Source organism: Myotis daubentonii, chromosome 18 (assembly GCF_963259705.1).
Source record: "Myotis daubentonii chromosome 18, mMyoDau2.1, whole genome shotgun sequence".
Taxonomy (NCBI): domain Eukaryota; kingdom Metazoa; phylum Chordata; class Mammalia; order Chiroptera; family Vespertilionidae; genus Myotis; species Myotis daubentonii.
The window spans coordinates 25883801-25905457 of NC_081857.1; positions in this window are offsets into that span (position 1 = coordinate 25883801).

Genomic DNA, 21657 nt, shown 5'->3' on the forward strand with positions numbered 1-21657 from the left:
ATAGCATCCAGCCAACACGGCACCTGATACCACAAATGCCTTTAGGAGATACAGGCTGCAGATCTCAGAAATCAAAATGAATATTCAATGTCACCAAATATTGTGTGCCTTCCACCTTGTTATTGACCTGACCTTGGCCTCTATCTCTCACCTATGGCCCACTCCCGTGGTCTTTTCTGGGCCAAAGCCCAGAGATCTTTGCTCTTTTTAGACAGAAACTTCCAAACTTGCTGACTTTGGCCGTTCCTTGTGCTAATTTTCCAGCTTGAATATTTGCTCTGGCCATAGACATTTTAGTCTAGCTTACCAACTACTTTTTATATAACTTAGAGGTTAGTCCAGATTAGTAGCTGACTCCAGCTACATCTTAGCTACTAATTCAATAGCTGTTGACTGTTAAAAATGCTTCCAGTAGAACTGTATGAAGTAACTTGACATCAGCGCTGCCAAGTCACACCCATCCTCAGTTTACATTGCAGTGTAAACTGATTACAAAGTTATTTCCAGGGGCTTTGCTTCGAGGGCTCATGATACTTGTCACAAAAAACAAAGACAGATGTTTTTTTAAGGATTTGATTCCCCTCCACTCATTCATGTGCCACTCATCAAATCAAAGGCACCTGCCTTTGAAATGTGAACTCCGGTGATGCAAGTCATATAAAGTTGCGTCTAGGACCAAAGAGGGCTTTGTCTGTCATAGCCATTCATTAAATATTTCTTGGGAGAATATATTTTTCCACTGCTTCTTTCCATTGTTTCTCATATTGTTTCATTCAGCCAATCATTCAATTATTCAACAAATACTTATTGAATTGTTGCTCTGTGACAGGGACTATTCTAGGTATCACAAATAATGAGGGACATCAACACAAGCAACAAAAATTCCTGCCTTCATGGAGCTTATTATAGTAAGGGTGAAATAATAAACATATTGGCATTCTATATGTTATTATTAATGGTCACAATTGGAATAAGGAAAAATAAAGTAGCTGAAAGAGATAAGAGGGGGTATAGAGTTGAATAGAACACTTCTATGTTAAAATGCTGACAGATTAGAAAGAACTGGGCAAAAGAAAATATTGAGAAAGAATGGCTAATGAGGTAGCAGTAAAACCAAGGGATGTGTGGTTTTGTAGCTCAAGAGGATGAGATGAGAACTGAGAACTGATTGTCAACATGGAGGCCACTTGTTACTTGACAACATAAGTTCTGCTGGAGTGATGGAGATAAAAGTCTTATTGGAGTATTTAAGAAATAATGGAAGAAGCATACGAAAAGGTCCAACCTCATTAGTCTTTAAGAAAATCCAAATTAACACCATAATGTACTAGTACATCCCAGCAGACTGGATTAAATTAAAAGGACAATAACATCAGGTGCTGGTGAGTCTATGGACATTTGCATTGCTGGTGGCCATATAAATTGGTAAAACCACTTTGTAAAGTTAACTGTCAGTATCTTCTAAGCTAAACATGACCCTATAACACAAAAATTCCACTCTCAGCTACATACCCAATAAAAAAGAATGTATATGTGCAACAAAACACAGATAAGAATGTTCATGGCAGCTTTTTCACAATAGCAAAAAAATGAACATAATCCAAGTATCCATGCATAGAACGAACTGTGGTATGTTCATGCAATGGAACTAAGAAATAAAAAAGAATAAACTGCTTCTATGCTCAATGACATAGCGAATCTCACAGAAATAATGCTGCATGAAAAAAAGTTAGACACAAGAGTATATAGGGCATGATTCCACTGACATAACATTCAAAAGCAGGCAGAATTAATCTATGGTGATAGAATAGAAAATAGATATTCCCTTTGGGGAGATAGTGACTGGGAAGGGACAGGAGGGAACTTCTCTTGAGAATTGGTATTATTCTAATTTTGATCAGAGTCATGCCTATGTGCTATACACTTAAGATTTGTGAACTTCATTGCATGTAAGTCATACATTAATAAAAAATAATTTAGAAGAAGAATTGGGCAAAGAGAGTAGGGACAACTTTTTCATGTCCTCCCTCAACACTAACATGAACTTCTAAGCACAGAATCTTAGAGTGGAAAAGGATTTCAAGAAACTCCTTCATGGTAGATCTCAGAAACCAAAATGAATATTCAATGCCACCAAACACTGTGTGCCTTCTACCTTGTTATTGACCTGACCTGGGCCTGTATCTCTCACCTATGGCCTACTAGGAGGCAGGATGCTTTTCTGCACACTGCAGTTTGGAAATGTGCCTCTCAGTGTGAATTACTTTTCTAGATGCCAGCATACTATTTTTGTTGGCTCTTCTTATTATGGTAGTGTGGCTGCCATGGACAAAGTACAGCGAAAGAAAATTTCGGATAAATTCAAGGAATGATTCCCTTAAAGATCAAAGACCCTGAAACATGTGTTCCACATGGAGATGGGAAACTGGAACCAACTCCTCCCTGATATTTCATGAAGAGAAGCACCATTTCTGAGTTGAGAAGGTATATTTTTGGTAGAAGGCAGGGGATGTGCCAATGCCAATCCTGGATTATTCCAACCTGAGAGTTTCTCCGTTTATGAAAGAAATATAAAAAGATTTTTAGCTTGAATGGTGTCAGTTAGATGTTGTGAGGCAAGCTGGTATAACAAGAACACACACAGGAACGTTTAACATCATGTTGTACTATGCCCAACGGAACCACTCGACTGGTTCTGAGGCTGCAGGTCAGCTTGTCCCAGAGAGCAGCCTTTCCCTTTGTGTTGATCTGCAAAAAGCCAATGACATATCATCAACCAAGTTTTCTGTCCTTGAAGCCAAGTCAACTTCCAGAGCTACATCCTTCATTGAAAAAAACACACACTGAGCCACATAAAGTATCCTTGGGTGATCATCAACAGTGCTGTGTAGTGACAGCAGTGTGGACTGGAGCTCACAAAGAAAGAGAAGGAGGTTGCTGGGTGAGAGGGACTCTTCTTCCTGCCTTCTTTCTCGGGTGCACCAAGGTATGGGGGAAAGGTAGTCTTCGCTTCCTTGCATCAGATAACAAATTCAAAGAGGGTGGATACAGGCTGTGGGAGTAGCTGGCATGAGGGGGGTGGGGGAAACAAGGGTTCATTTTGTAAGAAGAAGTTGAGGCAGGGAGTGGAGAGGAGCGTCAAGGAAACCCTGCCCCACTGACTACAATCTGTGCTGTAGGAAATTATGTAATTGGGGTTTCATCAGCACCTAGGTTACAGAAGCCGGTGTTGTTCATCTCCTAGCCATGAGTCATAACTGAAAACACACACACACACACACACACACACACACACACACTCCAATCTAGATAATAATAGCTTTTGGGGACCAAGAATTTCAAGACACTCATTCTGATATGAGAAGATGGGAGGTTGATAGAGACAATGACTTCTCATTGGCCTTCAACACCAACCAGTGAAACAATGTATGAACAGAAGTAGTAACTTGGTCAAAATCATGTTCCCATGCAGCTGACATTGTAGGTTGTTATTACCTATGCTGACTGAGAAGTGAATGGGCATTGGCTAGTCAGTTTTTTAAAGATGAACTCAGATAACCTTTTAAAAATATTTTAAACAATTCTAATTCTAGGAATTTTTTGAAGGATATAATTAGATCTGTTTTCAGAGATTGTGCTATTTACACAAAGGAATACTATATTAGCATTAGAAATTATGCTTTTAAAAGTATATTCAGAGAACCAAGATGGCGGCGATATAGGCAGACATGTCCCAGGTCGTGTCCCGGAGCAAATGGAGCGAGCAGCTGAAGCTAGTAACACTCACACCGAATTGGCGAAATTGCTCAGCTGGTGAGAGGGTTTGCAGCCGGGAAGAGCAGAACTCCCCTGGAAAGGTAAAAAAAAACCAGGGATTTGGGCAGGAAAGTTTGCCAGACCTCTGAGCCCAGAGAGTCGGAGGGAGACCGCGTGGCAGACAGCCGCGTCCCTTGGGACAGGCACAGCCCCTGACGGGGGAAAGGAGAACCGCGGGATTCCTGGCGCCGCCAGGGAAATTGAGAGCTGGGTTCTGTGATCACGGAGGACTGAGCCTAAAGGGGGCAGCCAGAAGAGCTGACCTGACCATGCAGTCCCGGTAAGAGAAGAAGCTTACAGAAACCAAGCCTTCCCCGTTTCCGCGGCCGGCATTTGTTTTCACTGAATCCTGTTCATGGGACATTTCGGATACAGACACTCACCTGTGCTGAAGAGAGGGAGAGTGTGCTGAGGAGTGGAATCTGGGGAGAGACTGGGGAAAGAGGGGGAGCCGGGAGAGGTGGTAGTGAATTGAGTGCTGAGACACCCCTGAGCCCAGGACTGGGGCAGCCACCCTCTCCGGAGAGTAAGACTCCTCCCCCCAGCCCCCAGGCAAGGAGCACAGCCATACCCAGATTCCACCCTGTACGAGATCAAGGATTAAGATAACCTGATCAGTCCCTGGGAGTTAACAGGGTCTGGCCTATAGGGGGATTTTCAATCCCAGCAACAACATAGTGCCGGGAACTAACTATTACGCAGTCAGCTCTGGGCAGTGAACTTCCACTGGACAGAGAGGCCCTATAGCCTCAGAGGCCAACCCCAGAACACTGCCACCCAGAGGCTGACCCACAAACTGACTCTTTGCTAAACACAAAATAAGGCAGTCTGGGAAATAAATGCGGCATGCTTTAAAATAAGGACTGTGGCTTACAACACAGAGGAACAGTATATCGCAGGGAAACTCAACACTCTCCTGAATACCTGGAAGGTCTAAGGCGAGCCACAGTGAAGAATAGAAGAAACGAAGGACCTTCACTACTGCATTTTTTTTTCTTTTTTCACTTTTTAACTAAGAAACCAATTTTTTTTCATTCTTTTTTTTCTGTTCTTTTTTTTTCTTTTCTTCTTTTTCCATCACCTGATTTTACCCTTTTAATTACTACCTTCTTATTTTTAACCAGTATTATTACTGCTACCATTTTACCATTTTTTAAAGTGCCATTTTATTTTTTCTTTATTTTATTTTGGGATTAGTGTTCACCATTCTATTTTCATCGTTATATTATTGGTTGTTTCTAGTTTGCATTCATATCCAGGGAGCTGTTGCTGGAATTTGTTGGGATTAATGGCTGTTCTATAGGAGTATTCTCCTCATATAAAAAGTCTCTTCCCCTCTTCCACTTCATTCTCTCTTTTCGCTCTTTTTTTTTTTCTTTTCTTTTCTCGCTTTTATTTTCCCCCCTCCTTTTTCCCAATTTCATTTTTGCACTCCCTTTTTTTGGTCCCTACTTTTCTTTTCCTTTTTCTCTTTTATCTTTTTCTCTTCCTTCTTCCTTATCCCCTAAATCTCTTAATTCAGGCGGTCACCTTTAATTGGGGTTATTAATATCGTGAATATATTTGTGTATAGTGCCTGGTACGTGGAGCCCTGTTGTGTTGTATTTTGTGCCTTTAAATCAACGCAGCAGATCCAAGCAACAGCAACCTCCTGAGCACCACATCCTCTGCTGAGGAACAGCAGCTGTACGTGAAACCTCGCCCCACCAGCCAGAAGAGCCACCACAGCTGTGAACAGCACACACCAGAGGAGCTGCTGCCAACTGAAGAGCAGCTGCTACCGCAACCGCCCGAAGAGCAACCACAGACCAAGGAGTCACTGCCACCAAGGGAGCAACCACTGAACAACTCAACGTCTAGATATGTCAGTGAGATCAAACATGGGTAGACAAAGAAACCCCCAAAGGAAAGAGAAGGAGGACTCTCCAGAAAAGCAGCTAAGTAATACAGAGGCATGCAACATGACAGATAAAGAATTCAGAATAAGGATCCTAGAGTGCATAAACCGGATGGAGGAAAAAATCGACAACCTCTGCAAGAAGCAAGAAGAAACAGATGAAAAAATCGATAACATACGGAAGAAGCTAGAAGAAACAGATGAAAAAATCAACAACCTAAGTAAGACCCAAGAAGAAATGAAGAGTGATACAGCTGCAATGAAAAACTCCATTGAAAGTATCAACAGTAGACTAGGAGAAGCAGAGGACCGAATTAGTGAATTAGAAGACAAGGAAGCAAAACACACCCAAAATGTACTGCAATTGGAGAAAAAAATTAAAAGACAGGAGTAGAGCCTAAGGGAGCTTTGGGACAACATGAAACGAAACAACATACGAATAATAGGAGTACCAGAACAACAGAAGGATGAACAAGGATTAGAAAACCTACTCGAAGAAATAATATCAGAAAACTTTCCTGAGGTGGGGAAGAAAAAAGTCACACAAGCCCAGAGAGTCCCAAACAAGGTGAACCCGAAAAGACCCACACCAAGACACATCATAATCACCATGGCAAATGTTCAGGACAAAGAGAGAATCTTACAGGCTGCAAGAGAGAGACGGAAAGTTACATACAAGGGATCTCCCATTAGATTGTCAAATGACTTCTCAACAGAAACACATCAGGCCAGAAAAGAATGGACTGAAATTTACAAAGTGATGCAAAGCAAAGGACTGAATCCAAGAATACTCTATCCAGCAAGGCTATCATTCAAACTTGAAGGGGAAATAAGAAGCTTCACAGACAAAAAAAGGCTAAGGGAGTTTATCACCACCAAGCCAGCAATGCAAGGAACGCTAAAGGGTCTGGTATAAAAAGAAGAAATAAAAAGCTCAGAAAGAAAACAGCCACACAAAAAAAGAAATGGCTACAAACAAGTACCTTTCAATAATAACTTTAAACGTAAACGGACTAAATGCTCCAAAGAAAAAACATCGAGTGGCTGAATGGATAAAAAAACATGACCCATACATCTGCTGTCTACAAGAAACCCACCTCATTAGAAGGGACTCACACAGACTGAAAGTGAAAGGATGGAAAAATATCTTTCAGGCAAATGGAAAGGAAAAGAAAGCTGGGGTAGCAATACTTATATCGGACAAAATAGACCTCAAAGTGAAGGCCTTAACAAGAGATAAGGAAGGCCACTTCATAATACTAAAGGGATCAATACAACAAGAAGATATAACCCTGGTAAACATATATGCACCCAATGTAGGAGCACCCAAATTCATAAAAAACTCCTGGAAAATATCAAAGGAGAGATTGACAACAATACAATCATAGTAGGGGACTTTAATACACCATTGACAGCACTGGATAAGTCCTATCGACAAACAACCAGCAAAGATACAGCAATCCTAAATGACTCACTAGATCAGATGGACTTAATAGACATCTTCAGAACACTTCACCCCAAAGCCAGAGAATATACGTTCTTCTCAGGTGCTCATGGGACATCTTCAAAAATAGACCACATATTGGGTCACAAGCAAAGTATCCCCAAATTCAAGAAGATTGAAATCATAAAAACCGTCTTCGCAGACCACGATGGCATAATATTAGAAATAAACTACAATAAAAACAACCCAAAATACTCAAACACCTGGAAGCTGAATAGCATGCTATTAAATATTGATTGGGTTACCAATGTGATCAAAGAAGAAATTTAAAACATCCTGGAAACTAATGACAATGAAAACACAACAATCCAAAACCTATGGGACACAATGAAAGCAGTCCTGAGAGGGAAGTTTATAGCTCTACAGGCCTATCTCAAAAAACAAGAAAAAATGGTAGTAAATCATCTAACTCTACAACTCAAAGAATTAGAAAGAGAGCAACAAGAAAAGCCCAGAGTGAGCAGAAGGAAGGAGATAATAAAGATTAGAGCAGAAATAAATGACATAGAGACCAAAAAAACAATACAGAAAATCAATGAAACCAAGAGCTGGTTCTTTGAAAGGATAAACAAGATTGATAAACCTCTAGCCAGACTCACGAAGAAGCAAAGAGAGAGGACCCAAATAAATAAAATCAGAAATGATAGAGGCGAAATAACAACAGACCCCACAGAAATACAAATGATTGTTAAAAAATACTATGGACAGCTTTACTCCAACAAACTAGACAACCTGGAGGAAATGGACAAATTCCTAGAAAAATACAACATTCCAAAACTCAATCAGGAAGAATCTAAAAATCTCAACAGGCCAATAACTATGGAAGAAATTGAAGCAGTCATCAAAAAGCTTCCATCAAACAAAAGCCCAGGACCAGATGGCTTCACAGGGGAGTTTTACCAAACATTCAAAGAAGAACTAAAACCTATCCTCCTCAGACTACTACAAAAAATTTAAGAGGAAGGAACACTTCCAAGCTCATTCTATTAAGCCAGCATCACCCTAATACCAAAACCAGGTAAAGACAACACAATGAAAGAGAATTACAGGCCAATATCCCTCATGAACATAGATGCCAAAATCCTCAACAAAATCTTAGCAAATCGGATCCAGCAGTACATCAGAAAGATCATACACCATGACCAAGTAGGATTTATCCCAGGGATGCAAGGATGGTACAATATCCGCAAATCAATAAACGTGATACATCACATAAACAAATTGAAAGAAAAAAACCACATGGTCATATCATTTGATGCAGAAAAAGCATTTGACAAAATTCAACACCCATTTTTGATAAAAACTCTCAGCAAGGTGGGAGTAGAAGGATCATACCTCAACATAATAAAAGCCATATATGACAGGCCCACAGCCAACATCATACTCAATGGACAAAAACTAACACCATTTCCCCTAAGAACAGGAACAAGACAGGGATGCCCCCTCTCACCACTCCTGTTCAACATAGTACTGGAAGTGTTAGCCATTGCAATTCGGCAAGAAGAAGAAATAAAAGGCATCCAAATTGGAAAAGAGGAAGTAAAACTGTCCTTATTTGCAGATGACATGATATTATACATACAAAACCCTAGATATTCCATCAAAAAGCTACTAAACTTAATACATGAATTTGGCAATGTAGCAGGATACAAAATTAACCCCAAGAAATCTGAGGCATTTCTATACACCAATAGTGAACTTTCAGAAAGAGAGATTATAAAAACAATCCCGTTTACCATTGCACCAAAAAAATTAAGCTACCTAGGAATAAACTTAACTAAAGAGGTAAAAGACCTCTACTCAGAAAACTACAGGACGTTGAAAAAAGACATAGAGGAAGACATAAACAGATGGAAGAACATACCGTGTTCATGGATTGGTAGAATCAACATCATTAAAATGTCCATACTACCCAAAGCAATCTATAAATTCAACGCACTTCCCATTAAAATACCAACAGCATACTTCAGAGATCTAGAACGAACTTTCCAAAAATTCATCTGGAATAAAAGAAGACCCCGAATAGCTGCAGCAATCCTGAAAAAGAACAAAGTAGGTGGGATCTCAATACCAGATATCAAGTTGTATTACAAAGCCACTGTTCTCAAAACTGCCTGGTACTGGCACAAGAATAGGCATATAGATCAATGGAATAGAATGGAGAGCCCAGAAATCGGCCCGAACCAATATGCTCAATTAATATTTGACAAAGGAGGCAAGAACATACAATGGAGCCAAGATAGTCTCTTCAATAAATGGTGTTGGGAAAATTGGACAGATATATGCAAGAAAATGAAACTAGACCACCAACTTACACCATACACAAAAATTAACTCAAAATGGATAAAGGACTTAAATGTACGACAGGATACCATAAAAATTCTAGAAGAATCCAAAGGCAAGAAAATCTCAGACATATGCTGAAGCAATTTCTTCACTGATACAGCTCCTAGGGCACTTGAAACTAAAGAAAAAATGAACAAATGGGACTACATCAAAATAAAAAGCTTCTGCACAGCAAAAGAAACCATCAACAAAACAACGAGAAAACCCACTGTGTGGGAAAACATATTTGCCAATGACATATCTGATAAGGGCCTAATCTCCAAAATTTATAGGGAACTCATACAACTTAACAAAAGAAAGATAAACAATCCAATCAAAAAATGGGCAAAGGACCTAAATAGACACCTTTCAAAAGAGGACATTCAGAAAGCCAAGAGACATATGAAAACATGCTCAAAGTCACTAATCATCCGAGAGATGCAAATCAAAACAGCAATGAGGTACCATCTCACCCCTGTCAGACTGGCTATCATCAACAAATCAACAAACGACAAGTGCTGGAGAGGATGTGGAGAAAAAGGAACACTTGTGCACTGCTGGTGGGAATGCAGACTGGTGCAGCCCCTATGGAAGACAGTATGGAGTTTCCTCAAAAAACTGAAAATGGAACTCCCATTTGAACCTGTGATCCCACTTCTAGGAATATATCCCAAGAAACCAGAAACACCAATCAGAAAGGATATATGCACCCCTATGTTCATAGCAGCACAATTCACCATAGCTAAGATCTGGAAACAGCCTAAGTGCCCATCAGTAGATGAATGGATTAGAAAACGGTGGTACATCTACACGATGGAATACTATGCTGCTCTAAAAAGGAAGGAACTCTTACCATTTGCAACGTCATGGACGGAACTGGAGAGCATTATGCTAAGTGAAATAAGCCAGTCAATAAAGGAAAAATACCACATGATCTCACTCATTCATGGACAATAGAGACCATTATAAACTTTTGAACAATAATAGATACAGAGGCAGAGCTGCCTCAAACAGATTGTCAAACTGCAGCGGGAAGGCCGGGGAGGGTTGGGGGGCAGGAGGTAGGGGGGTAAGAGATCAACTAAAGGACTTGTATGCATGCATATAAGCATAACCAATGGACATAAGACACTGGGTGATAGGGGAGGCTAGGGGACTGTCTAGGGCGGGGGGATAAAATGGATACATATGTAATACCCTTTGTAATACTTTAAGCAATAAAAAAAAAGTATATTCATTGATAGGGAAATGTGAAAATGTGTTCAAGGTATACTGATGAATGGGAAAAATGTATTAGAGAACATATTAAAATACAGTGTGAAGAGCATTATTCTATTTTGTAAACAGATGTGTAAACAGTTGCATACACATAGAAAACAGCCCAGATATACTTTTTATAAATACCATAAAATTAATAGCATGTGAAAATTATTTCTGTTGAAAAACTTCAAATTTCTTTATGGCTAAGCTTTAAGGATTCAATTGGAAATAAAGGGAAGAGACAAAGTAATGAAACTTAAGGGTTAACATTAAATGTGTGAAGCACCAAATCAGTGCTTCTCAGTTGAGTGTGTAGATGTTAGAATCTCCAGAAATATTCTGATTAATTTAGTCTGGGGTATTGTTAAAGTTTTAGGTGACCAACCACAGGGGACCAACCTATTTTTAAAAGGCCTGCTTAGAACTCTACCTGATAGTAGATGGATTGATCAATTATAGAAGTAAGCATAATTATAAGTTTCCAACATTTTAAAAATTAAGTAGGAAAAAATTCTTGGTGTTGGGACATGTAGACGGTAATTTTCCAAAGCAGACACTGACACATTTTGCTTTGACTTTAACATGTGATCACATGTTCCCAATTCCTGGAGATGGTATTAAGTTTTTGCAATTAATGAGCCTTTCCCACAGGAAAACCACAGAGTCCATGGCAGTAGGGCCACAGGAAAATTTCCACATGCTGATGCTGACCCTAGGACGTCTGCACTCAATCTTAGAAGCCTCCAGGCTTTCCCTTGCCTCCAGGCTAAAGACCAAAATCCCCACCATGGTTTAAGTGGCCCCACACAGGCTGACACTTGCCCACTTCTCCATCCTTGTGTCACATGATATTCCCTGGTGACTCCTGTGTTTTGGCCACAGAGGTCTTCTTTCATGGACTCCTACCATCCCTCCTGCCACAGCCTCTGTTCACAGGCTGTGCCCTCTGCCTAAAACACTCTCTCCTTCTCGTCTACTTAATTCCTACTCATCCTTCAAATCATCACCTCTGTGAGACTGATCCCTGACCAGGTCATACCACTCTTTTACATATTTGAAGAGCACAATACCGTCTCCTTCAGAGTTCTCCTCCTACGTATGATCTTGCATTTATCTGTGAGCCTCCTTGACTAAAACCTACTTCCCCACCATTTGGTCAACTACATGGGCAAATTCTCCTTTCTGTCCCTGGTATTCAGTTGGCACAGAGCTTAACATGCAGCAAGGGCTCAAGGATGCTTTTACTGAGTGGATAAATATATGAATGAATGAATGAATGAATGAATGAATGAATGGTAGTTTTGCTATACTGCTAGGACTTCTTACTATTTAGGTTGTTGACAGTAGCCACTCACTTGCAGCACACCATCCATATCCCTGGAAAGAAAACAAGAAACTCTGAAAAGTAGGTGTGTCTCATGTATCACCACAGTCCGAGTCTTGAGATTGGCTTGAGGGAGAAAACTGAACCAGAAATCAGCTATGACTCTGTCTCTGTTAGCATGTACACACTGGCTTTGCCATGTGAATTGGACATGAACCATATATACTGCTTCCTGGCATCATATTAGCAGGCTCTGCCCATCAATTTCTCTCACTGGAGCTTGTTTAGACATGCTTAAACTTTCACATACCAATAGCCTAAGACAGTACAGTACTCAATTGAAGTCTAAGTAGGTATAAAACATGTGTGGAGGGGTTTGTGTCAGAGCAAAGCTTTGGCCTAAGTAGCTCATGACATGGATGATCCTGGAAGCCCAATCTGACAGAGGGGATAAGGGGTCCCTGTACATATTGTGCTCCAAGAGAAGAGCATGAATCTCACCTGAGGAAGTGGTCAGACTTGTCAATAGCAATAGTAGATGCAAAAAGATAATGAAATTCTATTTTTAAAGCATTGAGGGGAAAGAACATTGAACAAATAATTATATTTCTAGTTATATTTTCATTGAAAATGGCTTAATAGACAATATTCTTGGGCATATACAGTCTCAGGTTTACCCTATAAAGAAGCTGCATTGAGGAAGTTCTAAATAAGAAAAAGCATAGCCAGGAACTGTTGTAAGAGATGAGAAAATAAGGGTGACCAACTAACTATTTGGTGAAGTTTACTGTTCTTTTTTTTATTATTAAATAAATATTAGTTGAATGTATAAAATTTGCAGGTACTGTATTAGGATACCAGAACCAAAGAAAAGCAAAAAGGGAAATATCTAACCCAGAACTAAAATTTATACAACATGAATATATGAGTATGGAGACAAAACAGTATTTTTAGGGCAAGATAAAGTATTAATACATTAAGCAACCAATAAGGGTAGATGAACACAAATATGGACTTTAGAAGAAAAAAATAGAATATACCAGATTTAAAATAGCAGAGGAATACTCCATCTATCCCTTGGGAAGCAAGAAAGGAGAATAAAGGAATTAGAGGAAGCTATGAAAATGAAGGACGAACTGTCTGGGTGGTGAATTGGGATCTGGCAGAGGCTTGGACAAGAGGCAGAATTAAAAGACATTTTGCTATGGAGGACAAACTCTCAGTGACCTCAGTGTGGTTATTCACTTTTTCTTTTCTGATCACAGCAAAGCTGAGGAGCCTCCAACCTGGCCACCATGTAATCAAATAAAGCTATTTGGAAAATAGGAATTTTGTTCCCCTGCCCTGGGTGCCAGGGAAGTTCTTAGAAGTCTGGCAAGCTCTCAAATTTCGAATTAGGGAGCTGGCTGTCAGATACAAATGGCAGGCCAGGCTAATAACCATTGTGCTTACGTGCAGGACATACGGTCTCTCCATGGGATATATTCCTTATTCTAGGGACTAAAGACAAATGAATTGTTTGTGCAGCAACCATACCTGTCCACTAGTTACAAAGAGCCTGAAGAGACAAAAATCCCTGACCACCAGAAGCTTGTGTATTTGACTTTCCCATATATAGATAACTAGGGGCCCGGTGCACGAAATTCGTGCACTGGGTGTAGAGGGGGGGGGGAGTGTCCCTCAGCCCAGCCTGCCCCCTCTCACATACTGGGAGCCCTCAGGCGTTGACCCCCATCACCCTCCAATCAAAGGATCAGCCCCTTGCCCAGGCCTGACGCCTCTGACAGAGGTGTCAGGCCTGGGCAGGGGACCCTCATTTCCCCCCATCACTGGTTCTGCCCCCAGCAAAGGCCTGATGCCTCTGGCCCAGGCGTCAGGCCTGGGCAGGGGACCCCCAGACCCCTCCGATTGCTGGTTCTGCCCCTTGCCCAGGCCTGATGCCTCGGCCAGAGGCGTAGACCCCCATCACCCTCCGATTGCCTGATCGGCCCCTTGCCCAGGCCTGACGCCTCCGCCAGAGGTGTCAGGCTTGGACAGGGGACCCCCATCCCCCTCTGATCGCTTGCTCTGCCCCCCGCCCAAGCCTGACGCCTCTGACCCAGGCTTCAGGCCTGGGCAAGGGGACCATCATATCCCTCCAATCCCCGGCTCCGCCCCCCACCCAGGCCTGATGCCTCGGCCAGAGGAGTTGACCCTCATCACCCTCCGATCACCAATCACCGGATTGGCCCCTTGACCAGGCCTGAGGCCTCCGGCAGAGGTGTCAGGCCTGGGCAGGGGATCCCCAGCTCCCCGTGGTTGCAGGCTCCGCCCCTGCCCAGGCCTAATGCCTCTGGCCAAGGCATTAGGCCTGGGCAGGGGACTCCCAGCTCCCTGCGATCTTCCGCTCTGCCCCTGCCCAGGCCTAACACCTCTGGCCGAGGCGTTAGGCCTGGGCAGGGGACCCCCAGCTCCCCGCGGTTGCAGGCTCTGCCCCTGCCCAGGCCTAACGCCTCTGGCCTAGGCGTCCGGCCCGGGCAGCGGGGACCCGCAGTGGCAGCGGGGGGCGCCGCGATCGCACGGGCTCCGCCCCTGCCCCTGCAGGACGCCTCTGGCTGAGGCGTCCGGCCCGGGCAGCGGGGACCCACAGCTGCAACAGCCCCGCGATCGTGGGCTCCGCTTTAGGCCCGGGCAAGGGACCCCTAGCTCCCAGGACTGCCAGCTTCGACTGTGCCCAGCTCCCATCGCTGGCTCCACCCCTACTTCCTGCTATCACTGGCCAGGGCTGCAAAGGCACCTGATTCTCCGATCATGGCTGGGGGGCAGGGCAAAGGCGGCCCCAGGGCCGCCTTTGCCCTGCCCCCCACCTCTTAGCTCCCCCCTGGGTTTCCAATCACTGTCAGTGGCAGGGGGCTTCTTCCTGCTTTCCCTTTCGCCTCCCTGCATTGTGCCTACATATGCAAATTAGCCGCCATATTTGTTGGCAGTTAACTGCCATCTTAGTTGGCAGTTAATTTGCATATAGCCCTGATTAGCCAATGAAAAGGGTAGCGCCGTATGCCAATTACCATTTTTCTCTTTTATTAGTGTAGATAATAAAAGGGTGATATGCTAATTAGTCCAGACATCATTCCAGATGAAGCCAGGTTGAAGTGAAGCCCAGGTCCCAGGTGCCAGAAGGAAGCCAGTGCCAGAAGCCAGGGGAAGGAAGGCCTACTCTTGCACAAATTTCGTGCATCGGGCCTCTAGTACTCATATATGTGCAGAATCCCGAACATTTGACCTTCACAGGGAATTAAAAATGGAAGGAAGATTATCTTGCACAGGAAGGAACTGACTTCCTGGGTAGGCTTGGCTTGTGTAAGGATTAGCCTCTTTTTTTTTGAACATTCCAACTTCAAAGGGATGCACTGACCTTGTACTGTCTCAAGACAGAATGGTAATGAAGGACACATGTATTTCTGGTGGGAGAAAAGCCTCCTTGGTAATTTCCCTGAATCTTTCCAAATGGGGACCGTATTCCCTGGCTTGAAATGAAACATTGACTGAGCTGGGCAGGCCTAGAAAGCCTCAGTTCTAGAAGAGATGTCCAGTGAGCAGGGAGTCTGGATGCCTTCCTGTATGGGTATAGGTTCCAAAGCTCCTTTTAGCAAAGCCAGTTCCAGGACCAGCTGGAGGAGCATTCCAGAGGCAGACATCTCCTAGTTTGCAACAGGGAGCACTGGGAAGTCCACATTTATGTGTCTTCATTCCCAGGACCAGAAATCACGGGGGCACACACACTTCACCACTATACACAGAAAAACACAAAACAAATCAAAGAATATTGGAAAGTAATTTTAGGGCTACCACTTAATTCCCATTTGGTACGCTTAATATTTCTTGGCTTCTGGCAGCACAGATTAAACCGCATTCAAACATATTCTGTAACTTTCCCAAGGTAACTGTTTCCTTGAGAATGCTGCTGCTGGCTTATCTTGCTTCCATAATTTTTCCAGACTTTTAGGAGTTTCTAAAGTTTTGGATAGGTACCCTTGCACAAAGTTGTGTTAAAAGTCTAATGAACAGAAACCATGGTTTAACACATATATTGAGCACGCAGTTGGTGTAAAACTGGACACACACACTGGGAGTTCCTTTGTTACTTTAGCCTATAAATGCTGTGTGCCTTTCCCATAATCAGAATTGGAGATGTGTGTAATTCATGCTCACAGTATACCTCTTTGAAACTCCATAGAACTTGATCAAGATAATTAGTGCTCACCAAAAAATGATCTTTTCTACTCAGTGCCAGAGGATTCTCATGGTTACTGGGCTCTAAAACTCAACGGACTATTCTAGGACTGTGCGTTGGATACTTGGTTTGGTGCTTCCTTCTTTTCTTCTTTTTGTGTACTAAGAAATTTCATTTTTTTTACCTCATTTTAATTATGAAATATTATGAAATGATGAAGACAGTAGATAAGTTTGGTAAACACTATGAGATATACAATCAAGATACAATTGTTCACATTTTAAAAAATTCACTTCTCAATTTCTCCCTCTCCCCTCCCCTCCCCTCCCCTCCCCTCCCCTCCCCTTCTCCTCTCTCTCTCTCTCTCTCTCTCTCTCTCTCTCTCTCTCTCTCTCTCTCTCTCTCTCTCTCTCTCTCTCCTGAAGCCATTTGAAAGAAAATCCATTGTGATTTATTCTTCTGGGATTTCCTCAAATAAGAATATTCTCCTACATAAACAATGATAGCATAAGCACACTTATAACATTAACAGTAATATCCTGGTATCTTTTTATATCGAAGTAACATTCAAATTGTTCCTAGTTGTCTCTGAAATATCTTTTGACTAGAATTCAATTTCTTTCCATTTAGAACAGTCTCCCACCATTTTAGTTTGGTTTTACTTTTAAGAAATTGGCTTTTAGATGGGACCAGGTAGTTGATGGGTAGAATGTCCGGCAAATATTTCCTTGTGGTAATGTTTCAACTTGTGGCTCTAATCCTGTATTTCCTATAAATGGAAAGTTGGTACTATACAATTCTGAGATCTCATGACACCCCATCTGCTTCTTTAGAGAAGTGGAGGAAATCACAATTAGTTTTACTACATGGCATCTTTCTCTCCTCTTTCTCTCCTTTTCCTTGCTTACCAAGCCACTTCCTGGTCTCTTTTCCTCCAAGTCTCTTTGCCCTTCAATTCTGTAGCCCTTGTGTTAAAGCCTTATAACCTTTATTTTCAGCCGGCTTTGATATAGGCCAGAAAACATATTCTACAAGCCTTATTTTCATTAACTAGTCTTTGATGTTAATCCCTAACATTTAAAGGATTGTCACTGGAATATATCAATGACATCCACAAAGGTGGTATTGATGGTCTTAGAGTTTGAAAGTTACTTTAATCCCTTTAGGCCTTTATTTACATATCAATTAATTAAATCAATAAACCTATATTCCAGGTACACTGCTAGTCACAGGGACAGAAAAATGAATTAAGATATAGTTGTTGGTCTTGTTGAATTCAAAGTCGAACTGGGAAACATATATTAATAATTACCACTTCATCCATGAAGACTTTCCTAACTTCCTTTTTTTGCATCTAAATAAACTTGCTGTCTTCCTCCATGTTCCTATAGCATTCTATACACATGTTCAGCACTGTGTTTATCTCATGGTGCTGTGATTATTCAGAACTTGTCACTTTTCTCCACTAAACTGAGAGTTCCTTGAGTTTTGGGGTTTTTTAGATATTTTTCATGTCAGTGTCTTGGACATCTAGCATTGACCCTTGGAATATAACAGATGTCCAATAAATGTGTGACAAATGAATGAAGTGTTATTAGAATGGACATAACTATAATTATAGAGATATGAACAAAGTGGTGTAGAGATATTGAGAAAATGGAGTTCTAAAAAATGAGTAGGTAAGGACGGGGGAAGGCTATCACAAGGAGTGGGGACTGCATGTCAGGAGGCCTAAAGTTTCCAGAGAACAAAGCAGGGAGAGGTTATCAGGGGAGAATGTATTAAGGTAGGTTGGGATTAGACTTTCAAGTCTTGACTGTTGAGCTAAAACTGTTTGGATTCAATCCCATAGGCAAGAGGATGAAAACAGAAGCTTTTTAAGATAAGGAATGATTTGCTCACTTTTGTTTTTCAGCATAAATATTCTAGTATAGAACTGAAATGGAGGAAACTGGTGTCAGGGAGGAGAAACTAAGAAGAAAAAAGAAACGGAGAGAGATACAGTGCTGGCAACTCATCATACCATCACTGCCAACTTGGAGCAGGGCGAGAATATTGAGTTCAAGGCTCTAGGACAGTGATGGCGAACCTTTTGAGCTCGGCGTGTCAGCATTTTGAAAAACCCTAACTTAACTCTGGTGCCGTGTCACATATAGAAATTTTTTGATATTTGCAACCATAGTTAAACAAAGATTTATATTTTTGATATTTATTTTATATATTTAAATGAAATTTAACAAAGAAAAATCAACCAAAACAATGAGTTCACGTGTCACCTCTGACACGCGTGTTATAGGTTCGCCATCACTGCTCTAGGATGTGGGCATCAACGCTGTTCAGAGGAGGGTGAGGCAAAAGAAACCAGTTACCCAGAATGACACCATGGATCAGGGAGGAATTAAGCTGGGCCATAAAGAGATCCAAGGATTGTTAGAAAGACTGACAGGAAAGCAAGGCATTCTCAGAAGAGATTAAAACAATGAAAGGCATAGACAACTGGCTGGTTGTGACCTGAGACTAGAAGAACATAGGCAGCAGAGATAATCAGGGGCTAGTTTGCATATGGAGATAATCAGGGGCTAGTTTGCATATGGCTCCTAACAATATTTTTAAAAATACAAATAGTTTTGAATTGTTACCATCTATAACTCTGTTCTGGCTATCATAAGTGATTTATTTATCAGTCATTTAACTAGATGAAGCAATCGTTAGTCAGCTAGTTGGTTACTTTAGAGTTACATATCTTAAAAAGGACCTTATAAAGGACTTTTCCTGGTTATTGGTTTTCCACTGGTCTGTGTTGAATAGGCCCTAACTTCTGGAAACAACTAGACTAAACTATCCCAGGCTTTCTCATCAGTACTTACCACAAATAAAACTACAGCTAAAACCCACTGATAGGCTGATAGAATCAGTGAATAAAGCATGCTACAACAGGACTCTGAGAAGCTGAGCATGTCCTACAGAGGTTCCCACACATCTCTGTTCAATGTGGTGTAAAGCCTTACAGTATACCATGGACACCAATCCCTCACAGAGGAAGAGGTGTGGCCAAGAGGAATTTCGCCCTCAGTTTTGCTTCCCACAGATTCTCAAACAGGTCTTTGGGTGCTAGCAGCAAACAGACATTGGCCAAAGTCCTTTTACACTGCTTGGTGCATGGTCTGGGGAAGAGGAAAGTGGAGATGCAAAGATTTCCCTTGAGGCCCTAAACTCAACCAGTAGCTTTCTAATGAGACTAACAGCATTACAGAGCAGATATTCAACTCACCCTTAATTTCGGTTTATTTCAATATTGTCCTTTCTCAGTCTCTGAGCTACTGTGTCAGGGTGGGCCTTAGGAACATGAGTGGTCTGAATAATTGAAAGTGAAGGACCACATTAGACCATTCCACTTCCCCCTGTTCCACTCATCCAATGAATCACTCCTTCTGTCATTCCTTCATTTGTTCGACAAACATTCAGGGAACACCTACTATGCGCCAGGCACCATTCTAGGCTTTAGAGATACATCAGTGAACAAAATAGACACACTTCTCTGCCTTTGTGTAACTTCACTTGAAGCGAAGACAGACTGACCTGAAATAATGAACCTACAGAAAAGAAAAGCATAGAATAGAAGATACTAAGTATCATGGAGAAAAGAAAAATACAGCAAGGAATGAGAAACAAAGTTCAAGAGGTGATGGAAAGAAGGAGGCAAGCACCGTAACTCACACAAATGGGGATCAGGGAGGTGCTGGGAAGATGGCATGTGTACCCTGATGGAGGTGCCTTCCTCATAGCAAAGTGCTGCATCCTCTCCTCGAGGAAGGTCTGCAGTTGCTGCGATTCTCAACTTTTCCAGACCCCCAGAGAATGCTCTTTGCCATGGAAGTTTCTTTCATCAAGAAGACCAACAGCTGGTCTAAACCAAGCCCCTCATCTCCACCTAAAAGTCTTGGGTTGTTTTAAATAATCTCTGTACCTCCTACTATGAAGAATCTACAAAGGAATCCTGAGAATGATACCAGGAGAACTCTGAATTTCCCAGAAAAATGAGGAGAGGAAAATTGCGCATAGTTAACTGTTTATGAACATGTAGTCTGTTAAGATACCACTTTCCATACTCACATACAGTGAGACTCACAACAACCTTAAGAGACAAGTCCTGGCATTTTTCAGTTTGACAAGTAAGAAAATTAAGGTTTACAGAATTTGAGTAACTTGTGTGTGGTGACAGTGCTAATATAGTTAGAGTGAGGATTTGAACCTAGTGGCTTCCTCTAAAGCCCACACAATGTCTGGGAGTCACTTCAGTATTCACATCTGGTCACTTCTAAACCAACTTAAAATTTTATCCTTTTGCAAGATTTTAAGTGTCTGACTCAAAGTATCTTAAATCATGCCTTCCTATAATATGATACAATATTTGAAATTACTTTTCATTCTTTGGTTTATCCCCCAAAGACTAAAAATTTAACAATATACAAAAAATTAATATCCAAACAAACATAGAGCATGGTCTTATAACTAAGCCCACTTTGAAGGTGAACAAATAGAGTAGCTTGGAAAATAGTAGTTTCCTAGCTTCTAGAGTCACACGGGTCATCACCACAAAAAAAGGTACATACCTTTATTTCACTGGTGTTAGTTCCAATTTACAGAAACTACTGCTGATGAAGTTTTACTAAGTGCTAGTCACCGAGTTATGGACACTGACATAGCCCATATTTCTCCATGCCAATATGACAATGGTATTAGTAGTAATATTCCAAAATTCACTGGATTGCTGCTCTATACTCACAGAGGTCTTCCATGCTTATGAGTGAAAGAACTGATTGAAAACCATGTTTGCTTTTTAAATTTTCTTCAACAATATATCATTTTTAAAAGTAAAGTTTTAGAGAGCAAAGGAAGGCTAAAATTGGAATTTATTTTGGTGAACTGAGTAGCAACCTCCTCTGGGAGCAAATCACCATAACTTTCCAGAGACCCAGGTATTTCAAGTGTATTGGTTATGCCCTCATTGATTTGTGGGTCTTCATGATCATTTATATAAGTCCACAGCCAGTATGAAATCAATGTTCAGAGGAATCTCCTTTTTTAAAAAAAACATGTTTTTATTGATTTTTATAAGAGAAAGGGAGAGAGAGATAACAACATCGATCAGCTGCCTCCTGAACACCCCCTCCTGGGGATCAAGCCCACAACCTGGGCATAAGCCCTGACCGGGAATCGCACCAGTGACCTCTTGGTGCATGGGTTGAGGTTCAACCACTGAGCAACACTGGTCAGGTCAGAGGAATCTCTTTTGAAGGAAGTAGGTTCTCTCTTGT